We start from the raw sequence: 15273 nt of genomic DNA, 5'->3' as shown, positions 1-15273 counted from the left end.
GGTGTCACACCTGGCACTCAGGAAGCCCACAGGATAAAGCATGCCCTGTCTTTACCAGCTCATAATGGGTAGCTGGGCATTAGAGAGCTCCCAGAGCCTGGGACTTAACAACCTCCTCAGGATGAGTGAGGAGGAGTGGTATTCCATGGTGTTCTGTCCCACCTAGACAGAAACTAGAGCACCAGACAAGAGCTGTAACTGCAGGGGAGTAGTATGGACTTCCCAGTAGTGTGTAACCTTTGGTTCAGGAAGTATCACAAGTGTCTGTCTCTGCAGAGCCCGGTTTCACAAGCTCAGAAGTGCATCCCTTGAGCAATGGACGTGTACTCATTTCACATCAGCAGCTACAAGCAGCCCACACCCAGCTCCAGTAAGTCTCTGAAGTTTGTCTACTGGCTATGAAGCACGTGATCTTTCCAGATATTCTAGGTTTTGGGGTGGTTTGTTTTGCAGTGTCCCTTCACCAGCTCAGTTTCAAAAGGTTCATCTCAGAGCCCTCAAATAACAATGATTTCTAATTACTATCTATCCATATTGGATTTGAACCAGTGACCCAGAGATTGGATTTGAACCAGTGACAGAGATTAAAGGAACCATTCCTGATCCCATGACCCACCTCCTCAGTCCAGCAGTCCCTGAAGAATGCAATTCATTAACTGCTTTTGCTGACTGTATTTTTCCAGTGCCTCATAACCTACATGAAATTACAATATTTTTCCCATTCTCACAATGTGTATGTCTGATACTTACTTCAGTTATTTTCCTAGCTAGCCTCATAGGAGTTGTGTAAATGGCATTATCAAAATTGCATCTCCCTGATTCATTATTTCCAATTTTATAAAATAGCTGAGTTAGTAAAGACACTATCAAAGGGGTTTTTAAATAAACATGCTTAATCTTCTGGAGATTAAAAGAGATAGTATGGGTGACATATAATGATTATTTTACCCCAAAGCCATCAGAAATACAATGTACAAGAAAAACACATCAAACAAATAGGCACAATAGATAGCATTTCAATGAGAAGATAATCACACTTCAGGATTTGCTTCAACTCAGTGGCCTAAATATTGCCCTATATGTATAATAACATGAAAGAGGAATACTAAAAACCTCTAGATTTATACTCACACTCTGCTTAAAAAATGAACTGCAATGAATATCTATACTCATTTATTTTCAAATTAATTCTTAGGAGTTCAATCTGTCCAACAGGCAAAAATAAAAATATTTTAGGAAGCTAGAAAATAAAAAGTAAGGTGATCAATTTCTGGCATGATGTAAATTTTGACTGATAAGAGTAAAATGATTAGGCAATGTGTCTCTAACCAGATATCAAGAAAATTACACTGACTGTCTGATTATCTTAAAATTTTTCACAGAAAATGTATGATATGCAGAAGAATCACATAGACTGCCAGTGCAGAAACTCATGGGAGGCAGCGTAGATTCAACTTTGTAGAGAAGGAGTTCATTTAATAAATCACAAATCCTTCTGCTATTCATTCTGGCTGCAAAGGGATGGCTGGTGCAGAATAATGCCCAATTTTCATACACCTTGCTGGACTATTAGATACAGAGATGCTATCAGGTTTTGTCCAGGTCCTCTGTTGGTGTAACTGGCATAAATCAACTTATGAAGTTAATTGAGCTATGCAGATTTACCCCAGTAGCTGGGAGAAAATCACATATTCCTTTACAGCATGCCTGAGAAGCCTGGAGAAGGGTATTTTAAGGCATACTGTGTTCTTTGAAGTTAGAGACCTGATTAACTCTTTCCAGCAGATGCAGCCACTTTGTGACTAATGGCTTTTCCACTGACTACATATGTGGACTCATATTCCATAGGGCCCAAGCTTCCTGCCAGATTTTCACTGAGACAAGATCTCATTTCTACTGTGTAATTATTCTGTTAATTAAGTTTTCACACATTTCAGTCATGTGCACTGTGACATTTCATCTGCCCCCAAATCCTTCTATGAGTACAAAGAGATAAAGCAGAAAAAAAAAAAAATCAGAAATGGTATCTGTCTTTATAATTACAGTGAAAATTGTGGATCTCTTTGCCAGATGATTGTCCACATTGCCACCTGACTAGCACAAAGTCTTAGTGAGACCCAGTGTTTTCCAAACAGCTGAAGCCAATGACCCAAAAGAGCCATGCATTACTCAGAGTGCTTGGGAACGGAAGGGTTTTTTTCAATCCCTCTAAAAGAATGTGCTAAAATCCACTCTCTTTGTCTGTCCCTCACTCCACAATCACTTTGCTTTAATACATTTTTCTGAGAAAGCTTCAAGCACTGCAATATCAAATCCACCCCTCTAATAATGTTTGCTTACCTGGTGTTACAATAAAAACCTCACCTCAGGTAAGGAGCCCCACCACAAATCCTCTTATCAATCACCACCTATGAACAGTTCATGCTGTGCTCACATCAGCATCAGGAGAGAAGTTAAGTAGTTACCTCCCTTCTGCTTGAAGCTTCAGACAATAGATTTTTACTCTGTTTGACTTCTCTCAGCCCAAGCTGTATGACAAATGCATTACACATCAAGCAGTGGGCAGGCTCACAGCTGCTGCTGGAAAAGCAGTGGTTACTGAGACTGTTTCTCTCTGGGCCAATGCTCAGGTCTGTTTAGCAGCTGAGAACATCAAGATTCATCACTGCTGGGCTGCAAGAGTTTCCCCTGTAATAAAGCACAATACTGACACTGAGTGAGTGTTGGATCAGGGCCCCAGATATCCAGAATCCCCAGTGTATATTTACGCATAAATACAGGAAGGACACAGGAATATTATTCAGTTTAGATCAGAATAATATCAAAATTTAATTTTTCCTGTTGTTCTGTACCTGTATAGTACCAATAGTTCTTCTCAAAAGTAGTAAAATACATCATATTCTTGTTGGCATGAAAAAAATAAAGGAAAAAAAAAGCCAGAAAGAATACCAGTTGTTTGATATTCAAATACAACAGTCACATATTTGCATTGACATGAATGAGCAAGGTTTCTCAGTCATTGCAATTGGAGCTTGGATGAAAGAAACAGATCTAAAGGTTTATTCTACTGCCTTTTTTTTAAGACTGCCTGCAAGGTACTTCTCTGCCTTGTTTTTTTTTAAGCTTATCAATATGTATTTCAGAACTTCTTACTTTTATGTTTAACACATCTTTTTTAAAAGGGAGCACAATCACTTTTTAAGGATGCTACTTAGATATACAGTGGTACAAAAAGTCAGCCACAGAAAGGGAGGAAAGCTTTTGAAAGCCCACGGGAAGTGACAGGGAGGGGAAAGCGGATCTTTCCAGAGCAAGTTGGTCCCTGGTACCTTCCCATTATACCCAGCCAGTGTTTACTGCAGCCTTTCACAGGTGCCAGGTACTGCTCTGGACTAGGATAGATATGTGCTAAGGACAAGCCCAACACTGTACAGTATTACAGCCACTAATCAAAATGAGGTCTGTTTTTCCCTTCAGAAAGCACATGAGTTCATTTATCCCACCTTTTAATCAGGCACCACTTCTCTTTTGAGTAAAGCTTAACCTAAGGGAAAATCTGAGTACAAGCTGAGGAAAAGAATCCTACCTTTTTTGTCAGAGTGGTTTGTTCTTGATTTCAAGCATGAGGCAGTTTGATCTTAATAATATTGTGCTATAACCTCCTCTCAAATTAGGACATTAAGAATTCTTCCACTTTTGTTTCTGCAGGTCTTCAGCAGGTGGTTCTGGTTTGAAATATGATTAGCAATCTGAACAAAACCATGGAGCTAAGAATAAAAGAGGCAATTAGGGTTACATTCAGGTGAGCACACCACTTTAAAATAGTAAGGATTTCGATAATTATGCAGTTCAAGGATAATACGTATCAGTGTCTCCCTTGAGAACTTCAGTTCATCTCCTGGTCTTTATTTCTAATTAATCCTTGAATTCTTTTGTAGGTTAATACAATTAGCAATAGGGATAAACTCGCTGTAGTGTATAGCAAATTAGATTTATAGAGCTTGCTTTTCTGTGCTATAACCATCACAGGTCTGAGGAAACCCTCTTAATTTCAGCATTAGTCAATGACATGCACGCTCAAACACCTTTAACTATGCCGAGGGTACCAAAGAGACAAAATCAGTTTTGTCCAATATTTTTTCAAAAGACTGCTACAGAAACCAACATTTGCCACCCTGAACACTTGCTATATTCTCATTGCGCTCTGGATATCCAAAATGAATAGTCAGCATGTCCTTAAAGACATAGATTAATATTACAAAAACTTAGATATAAACCCAAAAATTAATACATGAAAATAATGTTTTCCTCACAGAAATGTAAAGAGAGAAAGGCTCTGTAGGGTGAAACTGTATTTGGCATGATATTGATTTATTTTCTCTTTGCTTCTCACTCTTATTTTGCCAGCCTGCTGCTGTTTCTAGCTTTTCCAGGTCTTAACAGCTGGATGTGAACCAAAACACATGGGTGCTGCTCTCACTGCTGCAATTTAGACTTTCCTTTCAGTCACCCACAAATGTATTGTGAAATAAAATTTAAAAAAAATTGACACAGCAAAATGAGACGGGCTATTCTTATAAAAAGAATTGGTTATGCAATACAAACACTGAAAACTAAGTAACAAAAGACTAATTTTTAAAGGGCTTTTCTATATTCCCACTGACCTCTGTCATTCTGTGTCCGTGCCTTCTTTGCTTCCTTTCTCTGTTTTCAAAAATATCTGCAATGCTGTGAAGGACTTAAGAGGTAAACATTTTCATCTGTGTGGTTATACATTCAAAATGTGTGACTGCAGAGTGGAAGCCTGAAATGAAAGGGCTTATTAATAACATTTTTTATTCATACAGCAGTAAGAAAAGGCTTCATTTGTTCATCCTTTGATTGTCTTTTTCTTTTCAATTACCTCTTCTAAAAGGAAGTTTAATGTCATTTCTGGATTCCAGCAGGTCTCCAGTTAAAAAGAAAACAAGACAAAACACTTTCAACTTCAGGTAGGTTTTCTCTGACTTTTTCCCTGTCATGTTATCTATTTGTTAATGAGGCAGCTGGAATGCACTAACTTGGATTGAGAAAAGCTAATTTTTGGGTGGGCCAATAAAGCTTATGTCTCCTAGCCCTGGTGCCAATCCCCCACCCTGGGCTGCCTGATCTCCTTTCGGTCTAAGACATTGAGGGGCCTTGCACCTGGGCTCACTAGCAGGGCAAGCTGTCCCTTCTGGGGCTCTCCTGCAGCCCTACTCATCGGTGTGCCCACGGCAGAGCTTGCCTGGGCTGAGGGGTTGTGCCCCCGCTGCCCTCACCAGACTGCCCCAGGGGCGGTGGTGCAGCAGGAGGGCACACAGGAGCTCAGTGTGAGGCTGTGGGGCAGGCTTGATCCTACTCTAGGGGGTTTTTCACCATTCTCTCTGTTGTGCTGCTCCTCACATTGTTTATCCTCCCTACGTCCACAGCAGTGTTCCCTGTTTTATTCTCGAAGACCCCAGTATGTTCCCACACACTGATTGCAACCCTTTTTCTTTTGAGATGGGACACGGCACCCCAGATTTTGTGTCACAATGAAATGAGGACTTCTAAGCTGAGACAAGTCTCAACTGAAATAGGAATGCAAACCCCTACCAGAATCTAGCAGAAGAGAAACAAAGAAAGGAACATGTTCCACCTAAATGGGTCTTCTTTCCAGTCACCCTTGTGAAGGACTGCCCTATGGAAATGGTTCAGAAGATTTAAAACATCTTGCAGTGAAGTAGGTCATGCACTTCAGAGCCATTGAAAATGTATGGTGCTCCAAAATCTAAAATAAATGAATACCAAATGTTTCCATGATTCTTAGGCCTAGACTAGTGTCAGAAAACAGATGAATAGAAAAAGAGGAATGCCTCCAGATGGTTTTGTAGAGATAGTAAGTGATTCTTAACCCATCATTTCAAACTGAACATGCAGCCCAGGGCAGAACTTTCTGGCTATTCAAAGAAAGGTTTTTCCTTTTACCATAACATTGGAACAGATCACCAGCATTAATTAATTTATCTTCACACTTTTTCTTGTCTTGCTCTAGTATTTACATGACACTGACACTAATACCAGTTTACACATGTATTACAGGAGATCATCTGTATTTCAGCTCGGGGATAATGTTTCTGGTAGCTGGGCTTGCTGAATCCTAATTAACGCTAGCATAAAACTAGTTATTTAAAAATGCATTTTTTAATATTTAAATTAATTAATAAAAATAATTAATGCATTTAATATTAATAGTAAAAAAATGGTCAATAATATGGTGTTTGGCTGGTATAAGAGTAAATGGCACTATTCTTTAAATCCATGATTATTGGTAAACCAATTGTCAAACAGAAGCTTCTTAAATGTACTTCCAGGAAAACAAACATAAAAGAGAGAAAAATAGGCAGCTACAAACTCTAAAAAGCAGCAATCATTCAGGTGGTGCTGTAAGGTCTTCAAAGGAAACTTACCTTTTCCTTATTAAAGAGTTATAAATGATCTCCTGAGACCCTGGATCTTCACTGAGATTATTCAATATATCTTTGAGAAACTCTGCCCTAGAAGAAGGAATATTTCCTTTGTTCTGCAGAATATGTTGTTTCTTGGTTCCTACAAGTCAGAAATAAGAACTTACATTTAGAGAAGAACCATATACTGTTGGATGTTTTCAGTACATCTCAATATCTTGCTGCTCTTCATCTAAAATGCAACTGTACACTTGTCTGGCTTGCCAGTGTGGCACCTTTCTCACCTCTCCCAGAAATCTCAGTCTTTAAAACGTCCTGCACAAATAAGAGGTCAGGAAAAAAGCATAAAACCGGCTGATTTGTGATGGGTTATTTTGTTTCCTCTCTGATTATGCTTTGTTGAGTTTTTAAAGGTTCTGTTATGGGAGTGCTCTTGATAACTACCTGGCTTTACAGAGACAGTCCAGTTTTTTCTCAACTATGGCTTTTTTGCAGTATATTTTGTACCTTGAAGCAGGGAAATGAGTGATTAAGCAGCTATTTTCATGGCTATGTAATTTTATCTCACTTTTTCTTCCTAAGATTTTTCTTAAGTCTGATACTTTAACACGTAACTCACCTCCTCCTTGAACTCGGAGAGCTGGGTTTTTTTAACAAAGCCAACTGATTGCTGCCAGCCTCCTATTTAGCAGCTATTTCAAGTATTTATCCCAGCATATAACACTGTAGTAAAGAAAGATGTAGCTGTACATTGAGAAGTCCTGTGCCATTGCCTACTCTCTCTGCAGCTTTGTTTAATACTCCCTTCCTCTTGAGCCTGGTGTGCTTAGGAAACCCGGATTCAACCTTTTGTTCTAGAAAAGATCTGACACGTCCAGTATAAGAAAGAATATCCTTCTTGTCATCAAGCCATGGGCTAGGCTGGGCAGGACCAACTTCTTGTCCTTTTGCACACAGACAAGGAGGTCAAACACAAGGACAGCAATACCACAGAAGGGAGTACCTTTGCCTTAGTTGCTCATTTCCAGATTTTCCATGTGTTAGCACAAGTGCTTATCCTGCTACATAAAGACGTGGATCACTGAATGAATCTGGTTAATAACTGATATGCTTTAAAATGAATAAAACTGGATAGGTTTTCAACCAGACTAATATTAATGAGCATTGGTTAAACAGAATATTTGCTTGTAGTGGGTTGACCCTGGCAAGACAATGGGTGCCCACCAAGACCACTCTATCACTTCACACCTCACCTGGACAAGAGGAGAGAGAATATACCAAAAAGGTTTATGGATCAAGATAAGGACAGGGAGAGATCACTCACCAGTTACTGTTAAGGGCAAAACAGACTTGACTTGGGGAAAAAATTACTTTACCTACTACCAATCGAATTAGAATAGGATAAGGAGAAAAAAAAACAAATCTTAAAACACCTTCCCCCTACCCCTCCGTCTTGCCAACCTTAACTTTACTCCTGACTGGGGAATGGGGGCTGTGGTCAGTTCATCACAACTTGTCTTTGCCACTCTGTCCTCCTCAGGGAGAGGATTCCTCATAATCTTGCCCTGGTCCAGCATGAGGTCCCTCTCACCGAAGACAATCTGCTAGGAACTTCTCCAAGGTGAGGAACTTGCTACAGTTCCTTATGACCTGCTCCAGCATGGGACTTTTTCAGGGAGAGCAGTCCTTCAGGAACAGAATGCTCCAGTGTGGGTCACCCATGGGTTGCAAGACCTGACAGAAAACTTGCTCCAGCACAGGCTCTCCATGGATCCACACGTTCTGCCAGGAGCTTGCTCCAGTGCAGGCTTCTTTGGGCATCCATCTGATCCTGCATGTGGCTCTCCAGAGACTGTAGATGGATCTCTGCTTACCATGGAACTCCATGGACTACAGGGGCACAGCTGCTTCACCATGGTCTACACCACAGGGTACAGGGAAATCTCTGCTCCAGCATCTGGAAGACTCCCTCCCCATCCTTCTTCACTGAGCTTGGTGTCTGCAGTGTTGGTTCTTACATACTCTCACTCTCTTGTTTGGCTGCAGTTGTTGTTTTGCAGGTTTTTTACCCCTTTCTTAAGTACTTTACAGTGAGACACTACCACCGTCACAGACAGGCTCGGCCTTGGCCACTGGCAGGTCTGTCTAAGTCTGATTTGAAGCCAGCTGAAATTGCTCTGTCAGACAGAGGAAGCTTTAAGCATCTTCTCTCAGAAGTCACCACTGGCACCCCTGCTACTAAAAACTTGCCATGTTAACCAAATAGACATCATTTCTATGCTTAAAACTACCTCTTAATTTTGGTAGGAAGCTTGTTTAAATACTATTTTTATGAGATCTGGTCCTGTGGTTAAGTGCCAGAAGGAATGAAAACTGAACCTGGTGAGTAAAGATTGCTTAAAGAAGCCAGTCAGAGAATGATAATATCACCAAAAAATTCCAGCACCTACTTGTTTCCTGACATTGTGTGTCATTGGAGTTCCATGTTTGGTAGCTGGGAACAGAGATAAATGACACTGAAACATCAAATTAATTGCTTTGCAGTCTACAATCCATCTGCTAGATGTACTGGATTACTCATTAGCTGACCATGATTTCTAGAAGACGTTGTTTTCTAAATTACATTCAATTAGTTGCAATTATCCTAATTTGAACCTAAGACCCCTCTCCTCTAGATATTTTCCACTAAAAGAAAAGAAGTTTTGACACTAATCTCCATGCATATTTTTTAATGCACTACTTCTGCATAATTCAAACAAGAGTATGTCACTATACTAATCTCAGACACATTATACTATTTTCAGACACACAAATCTGAATCTACATGGAATGAGCAGGTAAGATTAGTGTGTCTCATTACTACTCATAAACCCTTCTGCAACTGTGTTTTACACTTGGGCAGTTAAAGTGGCAACCTTTTTGAAAGGAAGTGAAAACAGTTTAAATACCAATCAAAGATTCTGACATAATTAATGTAGTTTGAACATCTTGGCAAGATCATAAAAAATGGAATTAGTTGCTGAGTGGTAGCACAAATGTGGTACTCTAAAGAATTCAGCATTTCTGGAGCTCATCTCATGCTCCACTGAAATTCCTTAATATATCTACACTGAATGCTGTGATTTCAGAGAAACTAAAATTAAGATTTTGCATGCCTATTTACATGCAAATTATTGCAAAGAAATTGAATTACCAGTTCTTCCAAAAAAAATAATTTTGTCTAGGTGTTCTTGAGCAAGTTAAATAACTATACCAGTGGTGTATTCTATGAAAAACCAAGAGAGTTTTGTATCAGACATTTTCCAGAAAATTCAAATTATTACCTTAAATTTCAGGGTAAAGGGATTAAGATTTAATTCCATGGAAAGGATTAAGAACCTGTAATAGATCTTGGTGGTCAGAAATTAGGCACAACAGCATTTACATTTCAAACGCCAGATTCTCACAATCTGTCCAGACTCTGTAGGGAGGACTAGAATGTAGCAACAAACTAAAAACATGGGATCCTCGCTTGCTGTGCCACTATGCACTAGCAGCAAAGAGGGATATTCTGTTTGGAGCCTGTTCCTGAAGCACAGCCTGTCATTTTCTTCCTCAGAATTCATTCATGCCTCTGGCCATTTATTCATTTAATGTCATTCATTCATTTAATGACTGGCAAAAAGAATAATATATATTTAGGTAACAGTGGTTGTGATGACTGTGGCACATATTAATCACTTTGCATTTAACACAAATACAGGAACATCATATAGAGTGAGGACTGGTGTCCTCTTTCACTGTTGTCCCTCTTTTCTCAACTCTAGCATTATATCCCTATTTTTCCATGCTGTTCTCTCCATCTGTCTTTGACTGTCAGTAAATTTTGCGGATTTCTCCTTTCTGCAGGAAAATAACTTCAATATGGCATACAGAAAGTACATCTTACTCCCATATGGTATTTAGGACACCTTCCTTGGAAGTGGCAAATGTAGTTTTGAATGTCCTCTGACCCAGGAGTGAGTCAAAGCCAATTCCCAGTTCTACCCATGAGATGCTGCCTTCTCACTACTGAAATTAAGCTGTAGTTTGTATTTGGGTGAGCCCAACACTCCCAGTGTACTCTAAATGAATTATGAGGATCTCTATTGGTTAGAACCACTGAGAATGCTGAGATGAAGTTTGGATTTTCCCTCACAGATATTCCTATTTTCCTTCTACCTCTGAGACACATTTACATCCCAAGTATCACACAATGCTGCTGTCTTTTGAAAAGCCACCAGTTCATTAATCATTTCTAATTAACACTGTGGAGGACCAAAAATCATTTTTAAGGATGGGGGAACATGTTGCCAAAGAAAATAATGAGATAGATTTTTTTTTTTCCTGACTTGTTTACAAAAAAATGGCAGTAAAAATGAAGCAGTATTGCACACTCGGAGTGGATGGAGACATGGATAAATTAAATAGCTTGAATACACTCACACAGGAAGTACAAGTAAAAACTGGAAAATTCAGCCAAACCACCCATGGTGGCATCTTGGCCCCTACCCATGTCTTATCTGTTGGACTGACTTTTTCTGAACCAAACTAAAATTTTCCAATGCTGAAAAAATTGGAAAAAACAACCTAGGTACAGAGAGATCCTGCCACTAGAATCCATTCCCAGTTTCAGACATAGTTGTGCTGGGTGCTGAAAGATCAACTGCAGCCTAGGATTCAATTTCTAGCCTCTCCTTATTTCAGAAGTAGGAAAGTTAGTCCAGACTAGATGTCACCTGGCTAAGTTGGGGTGGCCAGTGGTATGAGAGGGAGTGATGTACTCAGTTCTGCCCATGCTCTGTCCTGCTCCCTGTGTGCACCTGTGTGGGAAATGACACCCAATAGTGACCCTCTAAGTCATCTCTTACCACTGCACTTACCACATTAAGAATGAATGCCCTGGAAATGCTGTTTGCCACATGACACCCTTTCCCTTCTTTCCTTGTGCTTCACTTTTCCCTTTCCTTTACAGCACAGAAGAATCCCTCAGACTGATGCTGACACATATGAAATTACATAAATTTTGTAATCAGTAACACAGATAACATATAACATTTATACATACACATATACACATATATATATGTTCATTATCAGAACGTTTTTATTTATTCTATGTAATATTTCTTTTGCATTGTAGAGGTTTCTGAATCTATTCTCAAATGTTTTTTACCTAAGTCTCAATGTCACCTTAAATTCAAATGTCAATGTATTTGTCCAGGCCTACTAGCAGAACCAGCCAGCTGAGAAATGGAGCACGAATTCATTAGCAAATCATACCTACCAGAACTGACCTTACAACCTGCATGAATCAAAAAGAAAGTCTTAGCTTGGCTGACTTCTGTGAAAAAGCAGAGGCTAACCGGCACAGTCAAAGACAGCAAGAGTAGCAAAACACAAAATGTTGTTATCAGTCATGTAGCATCAAATCTGAAACAATGAAAAGAAAAAAATATATATATATATATATAAATAAGTCTCTGGGTCTATTCCAGTGAATTTGGCAGTTGCTTACTAGCTTAGAAAAATAAAGGCAACAGGTAGCCTTTATCAGTGTGGAACTGTAGAGTCACATAATGACAGCCTACGCATTTTCACTCCAGAGAAGTAAACATTTTACAGCATGAAAGAAATTGCTGTAGTGACCCAGGGGAGCTACCAATGTTTCTTGGATGAGGACAATTAACCAAACCAATATAGTTAATTTTGAGACAGGTTTTAAATGATCTAGAAAGCAGACTACACACTTTGCCGTAGTAGACTTAGGTACTGCAACAGAAGACAATTCCAGTAAAACCCTGCAGCTGCCAGGGCTACAATTGAGAAGCCAAGACACCTGCAGGAGTAGATTTGCATGGATCTTAACAACACCACTGAATTTCTGATAGCTGGGTTCAGCAGGGACCAGCCTAGGCCAGCGCAGGCCAGGACTGCAATACACCCCAGATGGCACCTCTGTCACCACCAGAAGTGTGGAGAGACAGATATAGCTGTAATCACCTGCGTGCAGTGCCTTCCCTCCCAGGAAGGGTCTCCTGATGTACACAAAACTGCAACAAAACAGGCTGTGCCTTAAGTAAATATTAGCTCCATGCCATAGATTAGGAAGTAGAGGTCCATGGCTTATCCCTGCTTATAGAACAGGACATTCATGCAGTCTCCAACAACAGCCCCTGCTGAATCTTGATTCCCACACAGCTGTGCTTAAAATGATTTTAGAGATAAGCATCTTTGTGAGCCACTCACCCTCAGAAGTAGCGAAGGAGGAGAAGCACCCTCAGCTGCCCACAGCAGTAAGACTCACAGCATTCAGGGAGGTGCACTCCAAATCTGTGCCACAGTGGCCGAGGCATGTGCACGCCCAAGCTGGCTGTAATGGTAGTGGTTTAGGTGTAACTGTGCCAGGGAGCTGCTGCCTGCTGCTGCCCTGTGCTAACGGAGGACAAGGCTGTGATGGATGCATGCTCCCCGTGCTAGCCAGCCAGCACACAGCAGAGCTACAGCAGCAAAACACCACTTGCACAGAGCCTGTGCCTTTGTCAGGAGCATTTCTTTCCTCCTTTTTAACTAGATGACAGGGACCAATTAAACTAATGAGCCTCACAAAGTATTTCCCCTGGCTAACAACAGCCTGTATTAATGTTTGCAGAAGTGCAGCATTTGGGCCGTAAGCTTTCTTATTAGATGTTAGTGCTTTGCAAGAGGCTTAAACACCCTATGAAATTCTCCATCTCTTAGACCAGTACTTTTGTCAGGTGTACGAGTTCCCTCTTGTTTCCCCTAGCTGACTGTGGCCCAGCACCCTGCAGGTGTGGGCACCCAAGCAGCACAGCTGTACCTGCCCAAGACCCAGTTTCTCACAGAAGAGCCATAGAGGACTATATGAATCCCAGCCAGGCATTTTCCCTTCTGTGAATACAATTTTGTAGTGGTGTCATTTAGTGTTTTTGTTTGTGGAATGGTTTTTTTTGTTGTTGTTGTTTTTGTTTGTTTGTTTGTTTTTTTGGTGGGGAAAACTAAAGTTAAAAATATAATCCCTATCTGTTTAATAGCCCTCAACCTGCTAATTTAGATTTGGAAGAGAAAGATGTACATTTACTCTTTCAAAATATCTTGTTTTTATAACTTTTGTAATAAATTACAATGAAGAAAATTCCTGTGTTGAATTTGACAAGCTTCTGCTTAGAAGAGAAAAAAAAATAGGAAACTATTGACTTTGGCTTGGATTCTTTCAGCTTTCTCTAATTACCAGTCTTATTATATTCCTGTAAAATGCCAGACTTTCAAATGTGTTGTAAATGCAAACAGTGAAGAGAAATTAAACATGGATCTAACAGCAGAAAAAAGGAGTTTATTAGCTTTTTCAGTTCATATTTCAGTGTTCCATCAAGCATATGCCATATTGTAATGGATACAGGCCCTGGAATTTAGATCTAGGTCTGAATCTGCGTGCCTTCTAAGTCAGGGCCTTTCCAGAACTGTGGCTGTCCCCCAGACCTGTTGCTGAAGCTAAAACCAAGGTACCATTGTACATTCTCGACTCAATTTTTATAACTTGTGGGGAATTTTTTTTTTCAAATTTTTTTTTGCCCCCTACTAAACTCTTAGAGTGATAAGCAATCATCACTGAGGTTGCAGGACTGTAAGAGATTAGCTACCTCAGGCTCTCCAAGTAGGCATGTGCTGTAAATTTTCTACTTGTGTCTCTTTCGTGTTTTTACAGTGTGTTTTACTCAGCATTGCTGTCAGGGAAAACTGCCTGGGAATTTTGGTGGGGAGTTGGTACAACATGATCCAAGGCTCCCCCAGGGTCCTTCTTCAAGGACCACATGAGAACCAGGATGGAAACAGGCAGACATGCAAACAGAGCTCTCCATTAATGTGGAAGAAAGCACAGAGCACTTTCAGAATGGTCTAGCACTTTATGCATGAAAATCAAGCTAAAAAGAAAAGAGGCAAGAGGTCAGCATAACCTTGAATATGGGCATGACCACAAACTTCCAAAAGGGCTATGATCAGACTGAAGGTGGAATAAGACAGGATTTTTGCTCTTTTGATGAGGCTTGTAGCTTATGCAGTTAATAAACTGGAATCAACACACTTCTTCAGCGAAGGAACTTCCAATTCTGGAAGAAAACAGTTGGCTGAAATCAGGTTTCAGACTCCAAGGATGCAAAAGCAATATGAACAAGGCACTTTAGCAAATTTAAGAACTGCACTAATCACTCCAGTTTTTCATCTTACCTTAAGGTGCATAAGTAATCCTCTATTAATCACTATCCTTACCTTGTTTCACTACTTCTCAGCTTTAGACAGAGACTTCTAAGCACTTTGAGAGATTGCTGCTGGCAAAACATTACACTGGAACGTTCCCCAGTTGTCCTCCACCTTGCAAAGAAAGGGAGTTAGGACTTACCTAGAAAGCGCTCAGCTCTTAATCAAATAGATCATTTAGAAGTCAATAAAAACATTTAAACCAGAGAATTGGCATCCTGGGAAGCCAGATGTCTGTCACATCTGAAATGATATGTCAATATCACAGCAAACCCTTGCATTAACATATTGCTTCATCTCTAAACACAGCAGAACATACAAAATTATTTAACTTCATAGTATCTGCATTAGCTCATCTGTTGCAAAGACGAGGATACTTACTGAGATCCTGGACCTGCAAGGAGTTATCCAGATGACATTACCCTGACACCAATGGCAAGAGTGTCTGCCACTTTGGCAAGATGATGCCCTGACTGATAATGGCAAAGGCACAGAGAACAGTGATCAGAAT

The 15273-nt window shown here is 40.1% G+C and overlaps 1 long non-coding RNA gene across 2 annotated transcripts; it reads right to left on the bottom strand.

Moving 5' to 3' along the window:
- Positions 1-799: 799 nt before the first annotated feature.
- Positions 800-11542, bottom strand: LOC111927038 (uncharacterized). Of its 2 annotated transcripts, XR_015283453.1 has the most exons (6): positions 11369-11542; positions 6471-6609; positions 5660-5791; positions 4665-4804; positions 3587-3767; positions 800-2688 (listed from the first exon to the last, which is right to left on the bottom strand). It is a non-coding gene; the product is annotated as an uncharacterized LOC111927038 (long non-coding RNA). The 2 variants fall into 2 exon arrangements; XR_002863360.2 differs by lacking the exons at positions 5660-5791; positions 11369-11542 and having other exon boundaries at positions 2037-2688; positions 6471-6753.
- Between the last annotated feature and the right edge of the window lie 3731 nt (positions 11543-15273).

This window comes from Cyanistes caeruleus, chromosome 2, assembly GCF_971803275.1.
Source record: "Cyanistes caeruleus chromosome 2, bCyaCae1.hap1.1, whole genome shotgun sequence".
NCBI classification, from domain to species: Eukaryota; Metazoa; Chordata; class Aves; order Passeriformes; family Paridae; genus Cyanistes; species Cyanistes caeruleus.
This window is presented reverse-complemented; position numbering and strand designations above follow the sequence as displayed.